The sequence below is a fragment of the Leucopleurus acutus genome (assembly GCF_964270905.1).
Source record: "Leucopleurus acutus genome assembly, chromosome: 19".
In the NCBI taxonomy this organism is placed as follows: domain Eukaryota; kingdom Metazoa; phylum Chordata; class Mammalia; order Artiodactyla; family Delphinidae; genus Leucopleurus; species Leucopleurus acutus.
The window spans coordinates 31,457,758-31,479,375 of record NC_139161.1 but is presented as its reverse complement, the minus strand read 5'-3'; the positions used below and the strand labels follow the sequence as shown (position 1 = coordinate 31,479,375).

The window sequence follows — 21,618 nt, the reverse complement described above, 5'->3', positions numbered from 1 at the left end:
TCGCCCGGAGGCCGCCAAGGAAACGAAACTGATCTGCGGGAGGGGCGGTCCCCGGGCCTTTCGGGAAGTCACGTGGGGCAGGCGGGGAGCGTGGGGGGTGGGGCGGGCCGCGCGGGGCCCCCGGGGTTGCTGACGTGCGAGTTGCGACGTTCGTACCCCGGTGGTTTCCGGGGGTTGGGTGCGGGGCGCTGGGCTCGGGGTTTCAGACGAGCCTCTCGACCACCAGGGGGTTCTTGCGGCCACTCTGCGGATGAGGAAACTGACGCCTCGAGTGGTGAACCCCGGATCCCGGGAGTGAGGGGACTACTGCACAGAAGCCCCTGCAGCAGGTACCTTCCTTCGGAGAACTCATCCGGACAGGAGTTGTCCGCACCGCCCCCGCGAGCAAGGCTGTCTTATCAGGACAGGGTCTTAAAAAAATAACTGCAGGAACAGTAAACGACTGACTGCCTGTTTTGTTTTTTTTTTAAAAATCCTTCCTTTCTCTTCCCTGGTCCTGGGCGCTGGCGTATCGGCTTACAATCTCTGCAGCCTGGAGCCCATAGTCACACACCCACACGCTCAGGCTTAAACTTGGTGATTTCTTTCCATGCCGCCGATATAACATGCTTTTTATTTTATTTTATTTTCCATTTCTACTTTACTGGAGTTCGGATTCATCCCAGTTTAACAAAGTTTTCCTCTCACACACATACATACACACTTGCCCGTGCACACACACACACACAAATATAATTTTAAAACATTTTTCTCAAAATTGTTTATTTAAGTTTATTTTCTTTCATTTATTTTTAGCTCTGTTTCCCTCCCTGCTCTGGCCTGGGTGCAGGTAAAATGGGTGTACAATAAGGGAGAAGTGTTCAAGAGAGGGGATGGGGAGCAAAGAGAAAGTGTTTTGGGAGGAATGAGCTGGAGTTTGCTTTGGGGATAGGGTGGGCAGCAAAAAGGAGGACAAGGTAAATGCTAACAGTGATCACTACCATTTATTGGGCACCTGCTGGGTGCTAGACAAGTCATAGATATCCTTATAATCTCTTATAATCCTTGTAAGCACTACAAGACAGAAGTCATTATATCATTTTACAGATGAGGGTCACGTATTTTATACAAAATAGGACTAGGATACTAGCTCAGGATTGCTTTATTTAATATTCTAATTCCCGCTTTTCCTGTAACAGTAATAATAACAGTAATAGTAATTACTATAGTAATATAATAATAGTAATTCTATTCCTCCAGGACTCTTTACCCCATTTCTTCTCTTTCATATTGCGTTGTTATTTGCATGAGAAGAAGGAAGACAGAAGAATGAGGAGGGTAGGAAATTAAGATTTATGTATTTAGCTATTTAGTACCTCATTTAATTCTCCCACTAAATCTTTGCGGTATAGTTATCTCATGGCACAAATGAGAAAACTGAGACTTAGAGAAACTAAATAACTTGCCTGAGGTAATGGTTATTGGCATCCAGACTATCTGATTCCAGAAGCAAAGCATTTCCTACTATAAAATGCTGCCCCGCCTCCATGGGGAGCAGTTTCCAGGAAATGAACACTATGAAATCCCCTCTGACCTAGCTCTTGTGTGCGAGGTGACCTGACTATACCAGAAGGCTTGTAGAACTCTCCTTCCAGGCAGAGAAGTTTAAAAAGGCTGGTTAGCCAGTGAAGAACACCAGGAGGGGCATACTTTATGTTTATCAAATTCTATGCAGTAGATATTTACTAAGACCTACCTAAATACATTCCACTGTGGTTAGAGAATATACTTTGTATTATTTCAATCCTTTAAATTTATTGAGACCCAAATGTGGTCTGTCTTCTTATTGGTTACTATTTGCATGGTGTCTCCTTTTACTTTCAACCTATTGGTGTCTTTGAAACTAAAGTGTGGTTCTTGTGGACAGAATGTAGTCAGATCATGTTTTTTGTGCATTCTGCCAGTCTCTGCCTTTTAATTGGAGCATCTAATCCATTTACATTAAATTACTAAGAAGTAGGATTTACATCTGCTATTCACTACCTATTTTTATGTGATATATCTTTTTTGCTCTTCAATTTCTCCATTACTGCCTTCTTCTGTGTTAAATATTTTCTAGTATACTCTTTTTATTCCTTTGTTATTTCTTCCAATTTTCTTTCTGCCCTCCTTCCTCTCCTCTCATTTAGGAACTCCCATCATGTGTATGTTGGTGAGCTTGTTGATGTCTCACAGGTGTTTGAGCCTCTGTTCATTTTTCTTTATTCTTTTTCTTTTCTGATTCACAGACTGAATCATCTCAATTGATCTGTCTCCTGATTCATGAATCCTCTCTTCTGCCTGATCAAATCTGCTGTTGAGCCCCTCTAGTGAATTTTTCATTTCAGTTATTGTACTTTTCAACTCCAGAATTTCCATTTGGTTCTTTTTAAAAAATAATAGTAATTTCTGTTTCCTTACTGATACTCTATTTAAAGAGACATCATTCTCATGCTTTCCTTTATTTCTTCAGACATGATTTCCTAATGTTCTTGGAACATATTTAAAATAAATATAAATATAAATAAATAATGTTCTTGGAACATATTTAAAATAAATATGTTCCTAATGTTCTTGGAACATATTTAAAATAAATATGTTGTAAAGTATTTGTCTAGAAAGTCCAACATCTGTGCCTACTCAGGGACAGTTTCTGTTGATTTTTTTTTCTTATATGAGCCATGTTTTCTTGTTTCTTTGTATGTATCACCAATTGTCATCAATTTTTTGTTCAAAGCTGGACATGGACATTTAAAATAATACACTGTAGCACTGTGGACACCAGATTCCCCCCTTCCTAGGGTTTGTTGTTGTGGCTGTCTGTTGTTGTTATTTGTTTAGTGACTTTTCTGAATTAATTCCGTAAAGTGTGTATTCTTCATCATGTGTTTCTCTAAACTGTCTGCTTGGTTAGCTTCATGATCAGCTAATGACTAGATAAGGATTTCCTTAAGTGCCTAAAACCAGTAAGTTTCCCAGTGTTTTCCAAGGGCTTGGAGTTATTTGCAGACTATTGGTTTTTAAGACTACCATGGAGCTAGGGTGGGGGTAATGGGAAAAGGTCAAGTTAAAACCCCACAAAGCTTGCTGTTCTTACCAAGATTCAACCACTTTTTTGGAATAAGCATTTTTCTGAATTGTTGCAAGCTTTTTGCTAATTTACAGAGTTCTGAAAAAGTTGATCCTGACAATTTTTGCTAGTTTTCTTTTATGGAGGCAGAATTTTCAGGGGTCCTTATTCTGCCATATTACTTTTTCAATATCAGTAGACACTGTAGTAATAACCCCTCTTTCGTTCCTGATTTAAGTAATCTGTTTTCTTTCTTTTTTCTTGATTAATCCATCTAATAGATTATTTATTTTATTAATTTTTTCAGAGAACCAGCTTTTGGCTTTAATTTTCTCTGTCTGCTCTTTTTTTCATTGATTTCTCCTCATATCTGTTATTTCCTTCTATTTACTTTTGGTTTAATTTGCTCTTCTTTTTCAAGTTTATTAAGCTGGAACATCAGATCATTATTGTTAAACCTTCTTCTTGTCTAATATAGGTGTTTAAAAATATAAATCTCCCTCTAAGCACTGTTTTAGTTATATTCCACAAGTTTTGATAAGTGTTTTCATTATCAATTTCATTCAAAATATTTTCTAATTTCCTTTATAATTTCTTCTTTGTAATTTCTTTGTAATTACGTATAAAGATATGGCTTCATTTCCCACTATCTAGTGCTTTCCAGTATATCTTATTGTTATTAATTACTAATATAATTCCATTTTAGTCAGCTCTACTATCTCAGATGTTTGTCTTTTGAAATATGTTGAGACTGGCAGGATGTTAATTTCAATATGATAATGAACTTGTCTATTTCTCACTTTGTATTTGTCCCTTTTTTCCCCCATGTATTGTGAAGCTTTATTATTAGGCACTATTATGCATTGAATTATATCCTCCCAAAATAGGGTGGCTCTAATGCTTTGGCAGCCAACATAAGCAAAATATATGTTGAAGTCCTAACTCCTGATTTAGACATACAGTTTTGGAGGTATAATCAATTAAGATGGGGTCATTACAGTGGGCCCTAATTCAACATGATATAGGAAAATGCCATGTGAAGACAAATTCAGATGCCACTGAAGGCAGAGATTGAACTGCTGTAGCTGCAAGCCAAGGGACACCAAAGATTGCCAGAAAATCCTCATAAGCTAGGAAGAAGCAAGAAAGCCTTTCCTACAGATTCCAGAGGAAGCGTGGCCCTCCGATACCTTGATTTCAGACTTCCAGCCTCTAGAACTGTGAGAGAATAAATTTTTGTTTTACATCTCCTAGTCTGTGGTACTTTGTTATGGCAACGCTAGGAAACTAATACAAGTACGTACACATTGCATGGTATAGCTTTCTAACGTGTTAATTTATTTATTTATTTTTTTTTTTTTTTTGCGGTACACGGGCCTCTCACCGCTGTGGCCTCTCCCGTTGTGGAGCACAGGCTCTGGATGCGCAGGCTCAGCGGCCACGGCTCACGGGCCCAGCCTCTTCGCAGCATGTGGGATCTTCCCGGACCGGGGCATGAACCCGTGTCCCCTGCATCAGCAGGCGGACTCTCAACCACTGTGCCACCAGGGGAGCCCTAACGTGTTAATTTCTATTTCTCTGTGTCTTTATGTTAAAAGTGTGTCTCTTGTATACTGAACATATTTGGGTCTTGCTTTTTATGCAGTCTGACAAGCTCAGCCTTTTAATTAGTGTGTTTAGTCCATTTGTATTTAACGTACTTATTGATTTTAAGTCCACCAAAATGCTACTTGTTTTTTGGTTGTCTCTTTGTGTTTTTTTTCCCTATGTTCCTCTTTTCCAGTCTTCTTTTGGACTAATCCAATATGCTATACATTTCATTTTCATTTCCTCTTATTGGCCTTTTGCCTATACTTCTATTTCTTTCTTTTTTTAACTTTTTATTTTATATTGGAATATAGTTTTTTTTTCCAAAGGTCAATAACTGGACTTTAATGAATAATTCTGGTAAAAGCGTTTGTGCACAGATATGCAGGTATAAAACATATATCAAAAATGAACAAAAAGAGGGCTTCCCTTGTGGCACAGTGGTTAAGAATCCGCCTGCCAATGCAAGGGACACAGGTTCGAGCCCTGGTCTGGGAAGATCCCACATGCCGTGGAGCAACTAAGCCCGTGTGCCACAGCTACTGAGCCTGCACTCTAGAGCCCGTGAGTCACAACTACTGAAGCCCGTGCACCTAGAGCCCATGCTCTGCGACAAGAGAAGCCACCGCAATGAGAAGACCACGCACCGCAACAAAGAGTAGCCCCTGCTCGCCGCAAATAAAGAAAGCCTGCGCGCAGCAATGAAGACCCAACGCAATCAAAAATAAATAAAATGAACAAAAAGATTCCTTCTCTCCTTAAGTACATCTTAGAACAGCCATGACTAAGTTTAACTTGATATATGTTTCAGAGTTTAAAACCCAAGAAACTAACAAATTTTTGCACAAGTTTAACTTGAGGCACATGCATTTATTGTCCTAACACTGGAAATACTTTCTTGACATTTGATTTGATACTCTTATTGGTAAGCTTTGCCTTTTAAAAGTTTTCCTGGGAGAAAATACAAGAAAAAGGTATCTATCCAGATTACCCATCACTCTTTGAACATTACTTAGGAATAACACAATCTTAAAATAGCTCAATTTTGAAAAACACTGAGAAAATGCTGGAGTGTTACTCTTACACTCAGGATCTCTTTTTGAAAAAGAAATGAGTATAAAAAAGTAATTTTGTCCTGACATTGGTGGGATGAGACACATTTGTACTGTTCACAAATTCTACACACAGGACTGCCTGTTTTAAATAAGATCAACACAAATAGGGAACAAGAAGTAGAGAAGCCAACTTTAGGAGATGCATTCATTCCAGGGTACTTGGTTAATGCCTCTCGGGTTTTACCAGCGTATCTCTGAAAGGAGATGCACATCCTAATCTCACAGCTATTTAACAGTGATCACTTTCCTTATACACAGAAAATATGCTTACCTCTTTGACAGCTCCAGTCTTGACGGCAAAGAAAAGGTTATTACAAGAACCCAATTCTAGGTGCCCAACTACATTTTATCATCACAAATAGCTCTCAGTGTTTCTAAACAGGAGGATTATTGGCATTGCGTGTAACATAATTTTTAGTTGTGGGGGACCCTTCCAGACACTTAGCATTCCTGTCCTATTCACTAAAAACCAGCAGTTTTCAAGGTCGCTGTGACAAGCAAAAACATACCCATATGTTTCCAACTGCCCCTTAATGAGAATCACTGAGATCCAAGATTAAAATCTATTTAACTTCCTGACTCCCACAGAAAGCAACTGCTTCATTACCTTCAGTAACAATGACTGAAGAGGAACACGTTGTTTAAAAAAACATTGTAATTAAATATTACTTTGGAAAGATAAGCTGATTTCTTCACATCCACAGTGATCTGAAAGGATTAGATGCACAATGTGCAAAACTTATTGTCCCCAAATGGACACATACAGTCACAGGAAAATGACTGTTTACCTTCTACTGGCAAATCTTACCCCATTTATCTTTAGTATAAAAATATGTCCACCCACTACAGTAAGATAAAAAAACATATAGATCTTCTTGATAAATTCCCTCACACTGATGTTCCTGGAAACTGCTGTTGTCTTTGCTCCAAAACTTGCTAATATAATAGTTGTTGCTGTTTCTGTAAAAACTGCACCACTTCTGGACTTCTTAGTAAGAAGTCTTTTTTGATTTAACACTTGTTCTGAAAGAGTAGGTCTTGCAGGTTGATCCCCAAAAGATCCTGTTCTCTGTTTAACAGTAGAGAGTGTATTATCTGCACTTTCCTCAAGTTTGACGTTTCCCGCGCTGCCAGCCTGGGCGGCCGCACTGCAGTTCAGGGCTTGGTAACTTTTCTTCTTCTTGTGCTTATCCTTGTACATCTTGTTGCAATGTTTCTTGCACATCCACGGCTTGCGCTGTTTGGCCACCTGGCTCGTGGTCTCGCTGCAGCCCTCGTAGGTGCAGGTCTTGCTCATGAGGCCCCCGCCGCTGCCCCTGCCTCTGCCCCGGCCTCGGGTTCCCGCACTGCCGCCCTCTCCCCCAGAGTGGGTCTCCTCGTCCTCCAGATCCTCCAAACTAGCCGTGCTCTCGCCTCCCCCCTGGGTCCAAAGTGTCCAGCAGGTCTGTCTCATCTTCCCTCGCCTCCTCCTCGCCATCCCCCGCCACTTCGCACAGGTACCGAACGGGCTTGCCAGCCCTGGCGCTGTCCCCCCAGGGCCGGAGCCTGCCGCAGGACACATTTCGGCCGCAGCCTCGTCCTGCTCTCCACAGGGGCGCATCACCAGCAGGGTAAACTGTGAGGCCGCAGCCGGGACGGGGGCTGGAGCCAGGGCCTGGCCGGGGGCAGGGGCGGCGGCGCCGGCCCCGCGCCCTCGGCGACAGCCCGCACCTCCGTGCTGCAGAGACCCGGCGAGGGTCCACGACCCCAACCTTTCAGCACCTGCCGGTCCCAAGTGCACTTAGCAAACCAAGACCCGGGACCCGCGAGAGGAAAAGGGGCTGGAATATAGTTGATTAACAATGTTGTGTTAGTTTCAGGTGTACAGCAAAGTGATTCAGTTATACATATACATGTATCTATTCTTTTCCAAATTATTTTCCCATTTAGGTTGTTACATAATATTGAGCAGAGTTCCCTGTGCTATACAGTAGGTTCTTGTTGGTTATCCATTTTAAATATAACATTGTGTACATGTCAATCCCAAACGCCCTAACTATCCCGTCTTTCAGTTACATTTCTGGTGGTTGTTCTAGGGATTATAATTTGCATCCTTAACTCATCACAGTCTATTTAGAATGAATTAAATGAATGAATATGTAAAATATGAGAATCTTATTACATTAAAATTTTGTTTACCGCCTCTTTTGCTATTGTTGTCATGTATTTTACATAGACATACATAATAAACCCCACACTATCGTGAAAGTCATTAACAAGGAAGTCATTAGACTAGGGTGGCTCTAACGCTTTGGCCCCCAAAGTAAGCAAGCCAAAACCTAAGCCAGAGTCAATTTCTATAAATGCCTCAAGGGTAAAAAATCAACACTTGAGAACAGCCAATCACAAACAGCCAACTAGACTTTCCCAGATAATGCAACTGCTCAAGCTAGAGCCAGTTAAATAATGTCCTTGCTTTGCTCCTGCGACTGCTCTGTAAAAGCCTTTCCCTTGGCTCCTGACAGTAGAGTGCCTCTAACCAGTTTCAGTTTGGCACTGCCTGATTCAAATCAATGTTCGCTCCAATGAACTCTTCAAAAGTTTAATGTGCCTCAGTTTATCTTTTAACAGTATTATATTATTACATTTACTTTATGTTTTTATAAATTTATTTATTTATTTTTGGCTGTGTTGGGTCTTTGTTGCTGTGCGCGGGCTTTCTCTAGTTGTGGCGAGCTGGGACTACTCTTCGTTGCAGTGTGCGGCCTTCTCATTGCGGTGGCTTCTCTTGTTGTGGAGCATGGGCTCTAGGCGCAGAGGCTTCACTAGTTGTGGCACACAGGCTCAGTAGATGTGATGCACAGGCTTAGTTGCTCCCCAACATGTGGGGTCTTCCCGGACCAGGGCTCGAACCCATGTCCCTTGCATTGACAGGCGGATTCTTAACCACTGCGCCACCAGGGAAGTCCCCATTGTGGGTGATATATTTTAAGAAGTCTGGATTACATTGTCTTCCTTTAAAGGGTATTGATTTTTGTTCTGGTAGGTAGTTAAATTACAGATATATCCTTTTGGCCATTTTAGCCTTGGTTTTATTCTTTATTAGAGTGGGTGTATTTCAGTTTGGACCTGTTTTTTAAAAAATAAATTGATTTATTTATTTTTATTATTATTTATTTATTTATTTTTGGCTGCATTGGGTCTTCGTTGCTGCACGCAGGCTTTCTCCAGTTGGGTAGAATGAGGGCTACTCTTTGTTGTCGTGCGCGGGCTTCAGTAGTTGTGTCACGTGGGCTCAGTAGTTGTGGCTTGTGGGCTCACTAGTTGTGGCACACGGGCTTAGTTGCTCCATGGCATGTGGGATCTTCCCTGACCAGGGCTCGAACCTCTGTCCTCTGCATTGGCAGGTGGATTCTTAACCACTGCACCACCAGGGAAGTCCCTCAGTTTGGACTTTAATCTTAGAGCTCAGCCCTTAAACTAAGACATATTCCTGACTCCTAAATTATGTCTTTTCTGGAGTCTCACCTGAAAGTCCAAAGTGCTCATAGAAGTCTCTGCACTCTGGCTTGGTCAGACACTAATACCTCTCAAAACAGCTCAGAACAGCACAACCGCTAGTATCACCATTCAGCTCTCAGCCCACAACAGATCATCTTTGCTAGGCCTCACAGAACCTCACCCTGTGCCTGTGCAGCCTGGCTCTCACCCAGGGACCATGGTGAATTCCTGTGCAACTTCCTCTTCTTTAATAACCTGCCCCCAATTTTCAGCTGCTTTAGTAGCCCAGTAACCCACTCCCTGCCCCCTCAGCTCAGCACGCCATCCTTCCACTTAGGATTCGCCTCCATGCACCACAGAAGACATCTGCGATGATTGTGAGGCTTACTTCACATGTTTCTCATCTCTCCAGTATCATACCCCTACACCAACCATCTTTTGCTTGAAAAAAGGTGCATCACATATCTCGTTCAGTTCTATAGTTGTTCAGTGAGAGGGAATCTTTTGCCAATTACTCTGTTATAGCCAGAGGTGGACATTATTATGTCTTTTTTTACTTTTTAAAAAAAATTTATCTTCTCATTTCTAATTTCTCTTTATTTATTTTATTTATTTGTTTTGGCTGCGTAGGGTCTTAGTTGCAGCATGCAGGATCTTTGTTGAGGCATGTGGGAACCTTTCTTGTGGCACAGGCTCTTCTTGTGGCCACAGGCTTCTCTCTAGTTGTGGCATGCGGGTTTTCTCTCTCTAGTTGCGGTGCTCGGGCTCCAGGGCACGTGAGCTCTGTAATTGCAACACACAGGTACTCTCATTGAAAAGTGTGAGCTCAGTAGTTGTGGCGCACTGGCTTAGTTGCCCTGCGGCATGTGGGATCTTAGTTCCCTGACCAGGGATCGAACCCACGTCTCCTGCATTGGAAGATGGATTCTTTACCACTGGACCACCAGGGAAGTCCCCTATTCTGTCTTTTTTGACATCAGATTCTTTCAGAACTTTTTGTTTCTCATGGTTTTTGTTTTTGTTTTTTTAATATTTATTTATTTTGGCTGCACCGGGTCTTAGTTGCAGCACATTGGATCTTCGTTGCGGCATGCAGGATCTTTTAGTTGTGGCATGTGGGCTTCTTAGTTGTGGCACGTGGACTCTTAGTTGTGGCATGTTAACTCTTAGTTGTGGCATGCATGTGGGATCTAGTTCCCCAACCAGTGACGTGTCCCCTGGGTTGGGAGCATGGAGTCTTACCCACTGGACCACCAGGGAAGTCCCTGTTTCTCATGTTTTTGATGCTCCTTTCTACTGGGGCCCTAAGCTTAGGCCTAGCCCACCATTTGGATAATCCAGCACCACCCTGTCTCCTATTCCAATTTTTTCCCACTCTATCTTCTAATCCTAAAAATGGATTAAGATCAAGAGAATAAGGAGACAAGCCACAGAATGGGAGAAAATATTGGCAAAACACATAGCTGGCCAAAGACTGTTACTCAAAGTATACAAAGAACTCTTAAAACTCAATAATAAGAAAACAAACAACCCAAATAAAATATGGGAAAAGACCTGAACAAGCATTTTACCAGAGAAGATATACAAATGTCAAATAAGCATATGAAAAGGTGCTCCACGTGATATGTCACCAGGGAAATGCAAATTAAAGCAAAGAAATACCAGTCTACATTGATTAGAATGGCCCAAATCTAGAAGCCTGACAACACCCAACAGGAGCTCTCCTTCCTTGTTGCTGGGAATACAAACATGGTACAGGTACTTTGGAACAGTTTAGCAGTTTCTTACAGAGCTAAACATAGTCTTACCATTCAATTCAGCAATCATGCTCATTGACATTTACCCAAAGGAGTTGAAAATTTATAGCCACACAAAAGCCTACACACAGATATTTATTTCAGCTTTACGCATAATTGCCACAACTTGGAAGCAGTCAAGATGTCCTTCAGTAGGTGAATGGGTAAATAAACTTTGGTACATCCAGACTATGGAATGTTATTCAGCTAAAAAGAAATAAGCCATCAAGTTACGACACGGAGGAAAGTTAACGTGTATTACTAAGTGAAAGAAGCCAAGGCTACATACTGTATGATTCCAATTATATGGCTTCTTGGATAAGGCAAAATATAGGGAGACTCTACAAAGGATTAGTGGTTTCCAGAGGATTTTTAAGGTTATGAAACTATTCCGTGTGATACCATAATGGGGGGTACATGTCATTTAGTAATACATTTAGTAAATGCATTTAGTAAAACCCATAGACTGTACAACACCAAAGTGAACCTTAGCATAAACTATGGACTTTGAGTGATAATGATGTATCTATGTAGGTTCATCAATTGTAACAAATGTACCACTGTGGTCTCTGATGTTGCATGTGCGGGGTCAGGGGTAGATGGGAACTCTCCCACAGTACAGTTTTTTGCTGTGACCCTAAAACTGCTCTAGAAAGAAAGTCTATTTTGAAAAATGGATTAGGAGTCAAAATGATGCTGGATTAAACAAATGCTAGAGGGAACTCCAGCTAAAGGAAATGTAACACACTTAGGGAATTTCCAGGAGAATGTGTTGTTTACATGGGTTATGAAGCCATCTAAAGCTAGACAGAGTTCATTTATACTTAGAACATTAGCCCATTCTTTTAACTGGACTCACAGAGGAAGCAATAGTTCTACGAATTCAAAACATCAAATAATTGCTTAACAACAAACACGATGGGCATTTTAGAGCCCAGGAGTTTATCATCCTGAGTAGTATGCTTTAGACTAATTTTAAAAATGAGTTGTGGGGCCTCCCTGGTGGCGCAGTGGTTGGGAGTCTGCCTGCCAATGCAGAGGACACGGGTTCGTGCCCCGGTCCGGGAAGATTCCCGCATGCCGCAGAGCGGCTGGGCCCGTGAGCCATGGCTGCTGAGCCTGCGCGTCCGGAGCCTGTGCTCCGCAACGGGAGAGGCCACAGCAGTGAGAGACCTGCGTACCACAAAAAAAAAAAAAAAAAAGAGTTGTATTTCTATGCATTTTATCCCCAATGATATTCATTGTGGCTTTTTTTCATAATAACAGCAACCCGGAAACTATCTAAACATTTAGTAATAAAGGACTGCTTAAGTAAATTGATACATCCATGTGATGTGACAGTATACGAACCTTCACAAAGATGCTACAGGCGAATATTTAAGGACATGGGGGAATACTTTCATGATAACTTTTTTTTTGTTTAGTTTTTGAGGTGATTGTATTTTTATTCTAGCTTTAATTCCATTTTAAGAAAAACAGTTTGCTAAAATGTTTTATTAAAAATTATGAAACATTTGGGGAAAACATATTTTTACTTTGTTTCCCTACCTCTCATTTTTTTTTCTTTTGAGAAAGACCAAAGACACACCATCATTTTGCATCTGTTATATTTACTTATATTCTTTTTTGTTGCTATTGTTCTAGCCATGATGTGATATTCTAGGTGAAGTTTTTAACCACTATATAGCAACATCATTTGGGAGTAGGTTAAATAGCCATTTGCATGTATTGATTTTATATTTCTAGATATTAATGTTTTTCTTTTTTCTTTTTTGGTTTTCTTGAAGTATAGTTGATTACTGTTGTGTAATTTCTGCTATACAGCAAAGTGATTCAGTTATACATATATATATATATATTCCTTTTTTATATTCTTTTCCATTATGGTTTATCACAGGTTATTGAATATTAGTTCCCTGTGCTATATAGTAGGACCCTGTTGTTTATCCATTGTATATATAATAGCTTACATCATGATAACATTTTTAAATTTTTTTTTTATTTTTTGCGGTACGCAGGCCTCTCACTGTTGTGGCCTCTCCCGTTGCGGAGCACAGGCTCCGGACGCGCAGGCTCAGCGGCCATGGCTCACGGGCCCAGTCGCTCCACGGCATGTGGGATCTTCCCGGACCGGGGCACGAACCCGTGTCCCCTGCATCAGAAGGCGGACTCTCAACCACTGCGCCACCAGGGAAGCCCCATGATAACATTTTTAAGTGAAGAAAGCAACTTGCAGAAGAGTATATACAATTTGATCCTGTTTCATTTAAATTTATTTGTGTGTAGAAAGAGGTTATACATCAAAATGTTTAGTTATTTGTGGGTAAATGTATTATGGGCATTTTTCTTCTTTATCATTTATGCATTTTCTAAATTTTTACAATGTATATATTGTTTTTAAGAAGAAAAATATATAATTTTTAAAATGAGTTGAATGATATGAACAAAAAGGAGTTAATGTTAGAAATAGGGAAGATGGTTGATTTTTATCAACTTTATTTCCACAGAAGAATGATGGTTCATGACATTAAGCAAAATGTTATTACATTAAATTAGAAGCATACTAATCTTCTCATAACGTGCCCCCCCGCCCAAAAAAAGAAAGTAGTAAGTGAACAGTATTTTCTAGAGTTTACCCTTCTTCTATAGGAAATGGCCAGGTATACCTCTTATATACCAGGAGCTTTGTATCAATTTCTTAGGAACCTTCACAACTCTGAGTTTGCGTTCTCCTTCAGCTCCCCGTTTCTTCGGAGCTGTTAAGTGACTTGTCCAAGTTCCTATGACTTTTATATGAGACATCTGTTAAAAACAAACAAAAACAAACAAACAAAAAAACCCCAACAACCTACATTATAAGATTCCGAAATACACACTTAAGCGGCTTAAGATTCTTGTTGGTATAGCACAGTGGTCAAAGACCCCAACACCAACTCTGGAGCTCAGCTGGTTTCAAATCCCACATCTGCCGTTTATTCTGTGTGTCTTCTGGACAAATTACTTGGCTTCTTGGTGCCTCCGTGTGTTAGCCATAAAAGGGAGGCAACTTGACTTAGGGTTTCTGTGAGGATCAAATGAGTGAAGGTATGTAAAACACTTAAAACAGTAAGAACTCAATAACTGATAAAGGGCAGCTGGAGCGCAATGTCACATCCATTCTCTTCCATCCTACGAGCCAGATCATTGCTCAGATGCAGTATTGTGACTGGAAAGCAGGGCTCCAACTCTGCTGATCTATTGTTCTTAGCTCCTGTCTGCCAGGGAGCCCTCAGTAGTTTAAATCGCCATGGCCTCTGAGGGTGTGCGCCCTGCCAAAAGCCACCTTGAGGGTATGATCAGAGCGTTAGTATACTCCTTCAGTTAAATGAGCCAAAAGAAATTCTCTAAAGTTGGAGTTTTTCATCTGAGGTCCTTGGATCTCCAGTGTTACCAAGGTATTTAAAACTGTGTTTGTGGCTGTCCTTCAAACCCACACAGTAAAATCAGGGACATTATATTATAGTTGTACCTCATTTGGAAACAAAGATGGTATCTCCACTTTGTCCACCAAACTTGGCTGTTTCCAGAAATTAAATCTGGAATTCAAAATAGAAGATTAGCCCTATTTTTATCACTGTCATTACTGTGATTATTTGACTAGCTTTCTCTAGATTGTTGCCCAAAAGGAGATCCAAAGAGGGTTGGCAGACTGGCAGTTTTAATGCAATAAGTGTTTGGAAATCCAAGGGTTTTATAAGACAGCGTTTGTTTTAAAAAATGGGAAGGGGGAGCATGTTACCTATATTTCTTCTATTTCTATACTGTTGTTAAAAATCTCAATATGACCATGCATGACACATCATACATTTGGATTTATATGGAAGGGGAAAAAAAAATAAAAATATTTCACTGGTTATTATCGTAAAGAAATTTTTTTAAAAAAGCAGCAAGACCCTTATGTTGCACACAGAGCAGCTCATTCTAATTATCTATTAAGAGGCCAAAAACACATTCTGGAATTCAATTGTGCTTGGCTTTTTTTTTTGTTTTTTTGTTTGTTGTTTTTTTTGTTTTGTTTTGTTTGCGGTACGCGGGCCTCTCACCGTTGTGGCCTCTCCCGTTGCGGAGCACAGGCTCCAGATGCGCAGGCTCAGCGGCCATGGCTCACGGACCCAGCCGCTCCGCGGCATGTGGGATCTTCCCGGACCGGGGCACGAACCCACGTCCCCTGCATCGGCAGGCGGACTCTCAACCACTGCGCCACCAGGGAAGCCCTGTGCTTGGCTTTTTGTACCTAATGATTTTGCAAGAGCTCATTCTTAAGAGATTTAGCTCCAAACCTTTTGCTCAGCTCCTAACAGTGGAATTTTGTTTGTTTGTTTCTTCTTGCTCAGCTACTAACCACGTGATGGGGAGGTGGGACCCTGCACGTTTGGCCACACCCCATCAGCTGCTGGCAACTGGCCACTGCCAGGTCTGGATGTCTGCGGAGGCACCGTGATTGAGGCCCTGGGTCACATTTCCTTGGTGTCCCCCAGGCTCTCCGCCCCCACAAAGGGTTATGCTTTTGGGCAATTGCAGATCCCTTATTCTTTCCCCCGTCGCCTGGGGTAACTGTGGAGCCTCAGAAAGACAGAAACATCTCTGACGGTCAAGGTTTGCTGTACATTTCTTACTCCATGCTGGAAATCCATCAGGGCCTGTATCACTAAGCTGCTTCTGCATCTTCTCTCCCCGCGCCCACCCCAGCCCTACAACTTCTGTCCTTCCTGTTGCCCAGTAGTTCTGCTTTCTGATGTTTTCCTAAGTAACATTCCTACTGATACCATATCCCTTTAAAACCTACTACAAAATTATACAGGTATGGCATACTCGTGGCAATACATTTACAGAGAGGAAGGATTAAAACAGTGAAAAGCCCCCGTCCATCAGTCCCTCTGTGCAGAGGTGACCACTATTAAGTTTCACAGAAGTCCTTCCAGAATATTTTTATCCATATCCTGTATCAGGAACCTCTTTTCTAATGCAAATGGGAAATATACTCTATAAATATATTATGTGCTACAATTTGCATTTTCACTTAATACTACATCTATGTCTTCCCTGGAATCTTCTACTGCTGGGGAGGTGGTAGAGCTTAGTGGTTAAGAGGACAGACCCTGAAGCGGACAACCTAGATCTGGACCCCGGCTCCTTCATCTGCTAGCTGTGTGATCACAGGCAAGGGACTTAACCTCTGTGCCTCAGTTTGCTCTTCTGTAGAACGGAAATACTAACAGTTCCTATCTCATGTAAATGAATTAACACATGTAAAGTGTAAAGTAAAGCTTAGAAAAATATCGGGCCCAGAGCTGTCATCATCACCTCTATTCTCTGTCACGATCTTCTCATCTCCAGCCGTGGGTCTCAGTCTGGGGCCCCTCCTAGGCTATGAGGATGACCGGGCCAGCATGGTGGTAGGGCTGCTCAGAGCCGCTCAGGCCATGCTGGGTCCATTTCCTGCTCCTGAATGAACTGCTGTGTCATGAAACAGTGTCCAAATGTGTGAGGTACCCAAAGGGCTCATGGCATCCTGTGTGCCAAGACTTGGATCCCCACAGCTTTGGGCCAGCCAGAACCCATGGGTGGTCACCTCTGGCCCCTAACAGCGTCATTTTCTTCTCCCAGTATACCCTACCAATATATTTCTCTATGTGAGCTCCTGTGTAGGAAAGGTCACAAAGCACTGCTCACAGCACTCACTGAATGTATCAGTCCTGGCCCAAATAAAACATTCAGCCTCTGAAAGCCCTAAGCCAGCCCCCAGTTGTAGTAGCTGTGTCACTCCCTTTTTCCTCTGCAATGAAAGCCCCCAAGAGAACGCTTCACAGCAGAGAGCAGGTGTAGTCAAGCAGAAGTCCCTTTGAGTAGTCTGATGGGCAGGGCAGTGCCAGCGTTCCGCCTGTGTCCTCCTCTGCCTCAGTACTTGGCAGATCTTCCTGTGCACGCGTCCCCTGTTTGGTTGGGGTTTGGTTAATGCAACTTCCGACACAGCAGGTCTGGGGTGGGCGGAGACCCTGCATTCCTAATCAGCTCCCAGGAAGGGGCCGCTGCTGATGTGCGGACCCACGGAGCAGCAAGGTCTTGCCTTAGCCTGCTGAACCCTCTCCCTTAGTGTTTGAAACCCAGGAGCCAAGAGAGTGGTTTGTGCCGTTGACCCTGAGGCTGTATCTCAGCGAAACCGACCTGGTTCAGTGGAAACTTGCTGGCTGAGATGTGTAACCAACACAACCAATGCCTTTGGACTCTGTTATGATGGGTTTGTTTTTTAAAAGAAAAAAATTCAGACATTACCTTATAGCCACATTTCATATAGTAAAACCCTCCCCAAACCCTGCCCCAATCCAGTCACTTAACACGTGGGGTAGCATTACTGCAAGGTTAACAAATTTACCAGCCTGTGTGTCCTGCAGAGCAAACTGCCAATCCCCTTATATCCCAAATGCATTTTTTCTGCGGTTTCATTATACTTATGTTCCCATAATCTCTCACTGGTTCATCTCCGAATGACTTTTCTGTTAACTGGAACAAAACAAAACAAAACAAAAAACCACCTGAGTTGTCTTCTTGATATAACCACTTTGAAAGTGGAGATCATGTGTTCTAAGTGGCTAGAACCCTGGGAGAAAAGCTGTACCACTCAAACATTAGAATAAGACACAACAGTTTGGAGATAATGGGTGGATGCACAGAAATCTCCAAGCCTCCTATTCTAAAAAGCATCACTGATGAGAATTAGATGACTGACCTCCTCCTACCTGCAAGAGGAAATTAGAGAAAATCTAAACATGACAAATATGATATGAAATATGACACAAGTTATTTCTAACAGGTGAAAATAAATTAAAAATAAGGGGGTTCAAGTGCTACCAAAAATTTGGAGCAGCACCTTGGGCAAGTCACATAATGGAAACATAAATGATAACTAATGTCTCATCAAGCACTTACTCTGTGCCAGGGCCTGTGCTAAAATGTTTACATGCATTATTATCTCACTCAGTCCTCGCCACACGCCTGTTGGCAGATATTGTGATGAGGAAAATCGAGGCTCGGAGAGGTTAGATAACTTGTCTTATGAAAAAACTACTAAGAAGAGTGTAAGGCAGAACTGTACCTGGTTCATCAGACGCCAGCACCCATGTTCTAACCACAAGCATCTCTGTTATTTCACCTATGCTGAGTCTGCCGTTTCAGGGTAAAATGGAGGTTGGGCTTCATTATTCCAAAGGTGGCTTCTGGCTTTAACATTTTGTGACCCTACAATGACCGAAGATTGTATGCTTAGATTCCAGTAAAGACTCACAGGTCAGGGCTTGCCTGGTGGCGCAGTGGTTGAGAGTCCGCCTGCCCTGGTCCGGGAGGATCCCACATGCCGCGGAGCGGCTGGGCCCGTGAGCCATGGCCGCTGAGCCTGCGCGTCCGGAGCCTGTACTCCGCAACGGGAGAGACCACAGCAGTGAGAGGCCCGCGTACCGCAAATAAATAAATAAATAAATAAAAAGACTCACAGTTCAGACCGGAGCTTTATTTCTCCCTTGAGTCCACTGGGACACGGAAGAGATGATATTCTCCTGGCTGATCCATTCCCATGGGGGTGCCTGGACTGTTTAAAGAGCTGCTCACTGTAACCCCACTCTCATTTAGGCAGTGAATCTTTAGAATGAACATCTTAAAACAGGATACCTAAATATAACTTGAAAGTGAAATGAATCCACCATAAAGAATATCCTATGCTAATACTCAGTAGTGACTTTTCTTTCTGAAGTTTAAGTTGGAGTTTACTTCATTTTTATTTTTTTATTTAATGGGGCCGCGCTGCGTGGCACGGAGGATCTTGGTTCCCTGACCAGGGATAGAACCCGTTCCCCCTGCAGTAGAAGCACAGAGTCTTAACCACTGGACCGCCAAGGAAGTCCCAGAGTTGGAGTTTATTATTATTATTATTATTATTTGGCCACTCCACACGGCTTGTGGGATTTAAGTTCCCTGACCAGGGATCGAACCCAGGCCCTTGGCAGTAAGAGCAAGGAGCTGTAACCTCTGGACCGCCAGGGAATTGGCCAGAGTTGATTAATTAGCTTCTTTTGAGTCTTACTAAAGTCTTTAGACCAATACTTTCTGAATGTAACATTTTCAAGCATTACTTTAACATTTCATTATAAATCTAAGGGTGGGTTAGTCTCATTCTACAAATGAAGACACTCACCCTTTGTCACCCAGCTCAGATGAGGACGCAACTCGGATTTCAAAACCCGTTTTCTTTCCACTGTGACAGCAGTTCTCCAGATGTAGTCTGTGGACTCCTGCAGGTCCTCTAGATGCTTTTGGGGGGGTCTGTGAGGTCAAAACTCCTAAGACATCATTTGTCTTTTCACATCTTGATGTTTGCAATGATGGTGCAAAAGCAACAAACTGCTGCACTTGAGCACCAGTCTAGTCAGTGGTGTCCTTGGCCTCACTCACAGCAGGAAAGAAAAAAAAAGCCAGTTGCACTTAAGAATGTCCCTGATGGAGCAGAGACGATTGTTATTAAGTCGTGACCCTTAAAGGCACAGTTTCCACAGCATACCGCAGTACGGCAGTTGTCTTAAGAAAAACCACTCGTGCAACTGGTCCCATTGTGAGCCGGACTGCCCCATTTTTCAGGGAACACCAGTGTTACTTGAAATAAGTACAGACAGAAAATCAGTGGTCATTCTGACATGGGTATTGGCAGACATTGTCTTGACAATGAATGAAGTGAGCATCTCACTTCAAGAACAACTGACAGTGTTAGCTGCCAATGAAAAAATTTGAGCTTTCAAGCAAAAATTAGAATTTTGGAAAATTCCTATCTGCTATAGTGAGCTGATAGCTTCCCACTACTTAAAGACTTTTCTGATGAGATGAGGTGCTTGGCAGTATTAATAAGTGTAATTTTAAAATACTGCATAATTAAATGTGTCAGGATTTGAAAGATGGCAGATATCCAGCAACCCTCCCAACAAGGTCTGATCACAACCCAGGGGGTGAGGGTATTGCAGACTCTTCCTTGGGGGCTCTATCTCAGCCCTAGGGATTGTGGCTGCCCCTCATATATGACTCCAGCCCCTGCTATAGTTAGTAGTTCTCTGGTTGAATTACCGTGTGGTCTCTCTCTCTCCTGATTGGATTGAGGCTGATACAGCTGGCCTTGCAGGCAAGCGCTGACATCAGTCACCAGGGAAGAAAACCAAACCAGAACAGTCACTGCTGTGAAGGGAAGAGAGCAAGGAGAGGGGCATGACCAACCACCCTCCTCATCTTTGTCAACAGCAAGAGCTGTCTATTTGACACGGAGGAGGGCGGGGATGCGGTTTGAAGGAGAAAGTTTGGAACAGCTGCTTTTAGATATAAATAAAGAATTGAAAGTTAGACTCAAGGGCTTCCCTGATGGCGCAGTGGTTGAGAGTCTGCCTGCCAATGCAAGGGACACGGGTTCGAGCTCTGGTCTGGGAAGATCCCACATGCCGCGGAGCAACTAGGCCCGTGAGCCACAACTACTGAGCCTGCGCGTCTGCAGCCTGTGCTCCGCAACAAGAGAGGCCGCAACAGTGAGAGGCCCGCGCGCCGCGATGAAGAGTGGCCCCCACTTGCTGCAACTAGAGAAAGCCCTCGCACAGAAACGAAGACCCAACACAGCCAAAAATAAATAAATAAATATTTTTTTAAAGTAAAATAAAATAAAATAATTTTTTAAAAAGATTTTTAAAAAAAGAAAGAAAATTGGACTCAAATAGTACCTACATCTCCAGCAGGCTAGTTCTTTCACCAGTGCAAAGAGTTTTCATGACGTCATCCCTTCAGAACAGTTAAAGGACTAGGGAGTGAATGATCCAACCGGTTCAGGTTTGGAAGTAGCTTAAAAAATAGTTAACAGGTGATGAAGTTACCATCACAGTGTCCAAGATGAGGACAGCAAAGAGGAGACCAATCATATCAGTGATGTGAGTTGAACAGGAGAGCTTGAAGGTTTCACAAGAAGAGGAAAAAGACCCAGTGTGAAATTGGACCAAGTCAGGGTCAGAGTCTTTCTATATAGAGTTGAACAGCTGAGAGCTAAAACAGTTTAGAACTTAACAGTGACCACGGTCACTGCAGCATTATTTACAATAGCCAAGATGTGGAAACAACCTAAGTGTCCATCCATGGTATGTATCATGTGGTAATACATACCATAGAGTATTATTCAGCCTTAAAAAAGGAAATCCTGCCTATGTGACAACATAGATGAACCAAAGGGCATTATGCTAAGTGAAATAAACCAGTCACAGAGGGACAAATACTGCATGACTGCACTTACATAAGGTATCTAGAAAAATCAAACCCATAGAAGCAGAGAATGGTGGTTTCCAGAGACTGGAGCTAGCGGAAACAGGGAGCTCTTGTTCAAGGGGTATAAAGTTTGTTATGCGAGATGAATGCATTCTAGAGATCTGCTGTACAATATAGTTAACAATACTGTATTGTGCACTTAAAATTTTTGTTAAGAGGGTACAAAACAAAAACAAAAAAA

At 42.2% G+C, this 21,618-nt stretch overlaps 1 pseudogene across 1 annotated transcript; it reads right to left on the bottom strand.

The window, feature by feature from the left end:
- Positions 1-6,678: 6,678 nt before the first annotated feature.
- On the bottom strand, positions 6,679-7,390 carry LOC309975641 (regulatory factor X-associated protein-like; annotated as a pseudogene). Its single transcript has one exon. The product of its transcript is annotated as a regulatory factor X-associated protein-like (transcript).
- Positions 7,391-21,618: the final 14,228 nt, after the last annotated feature.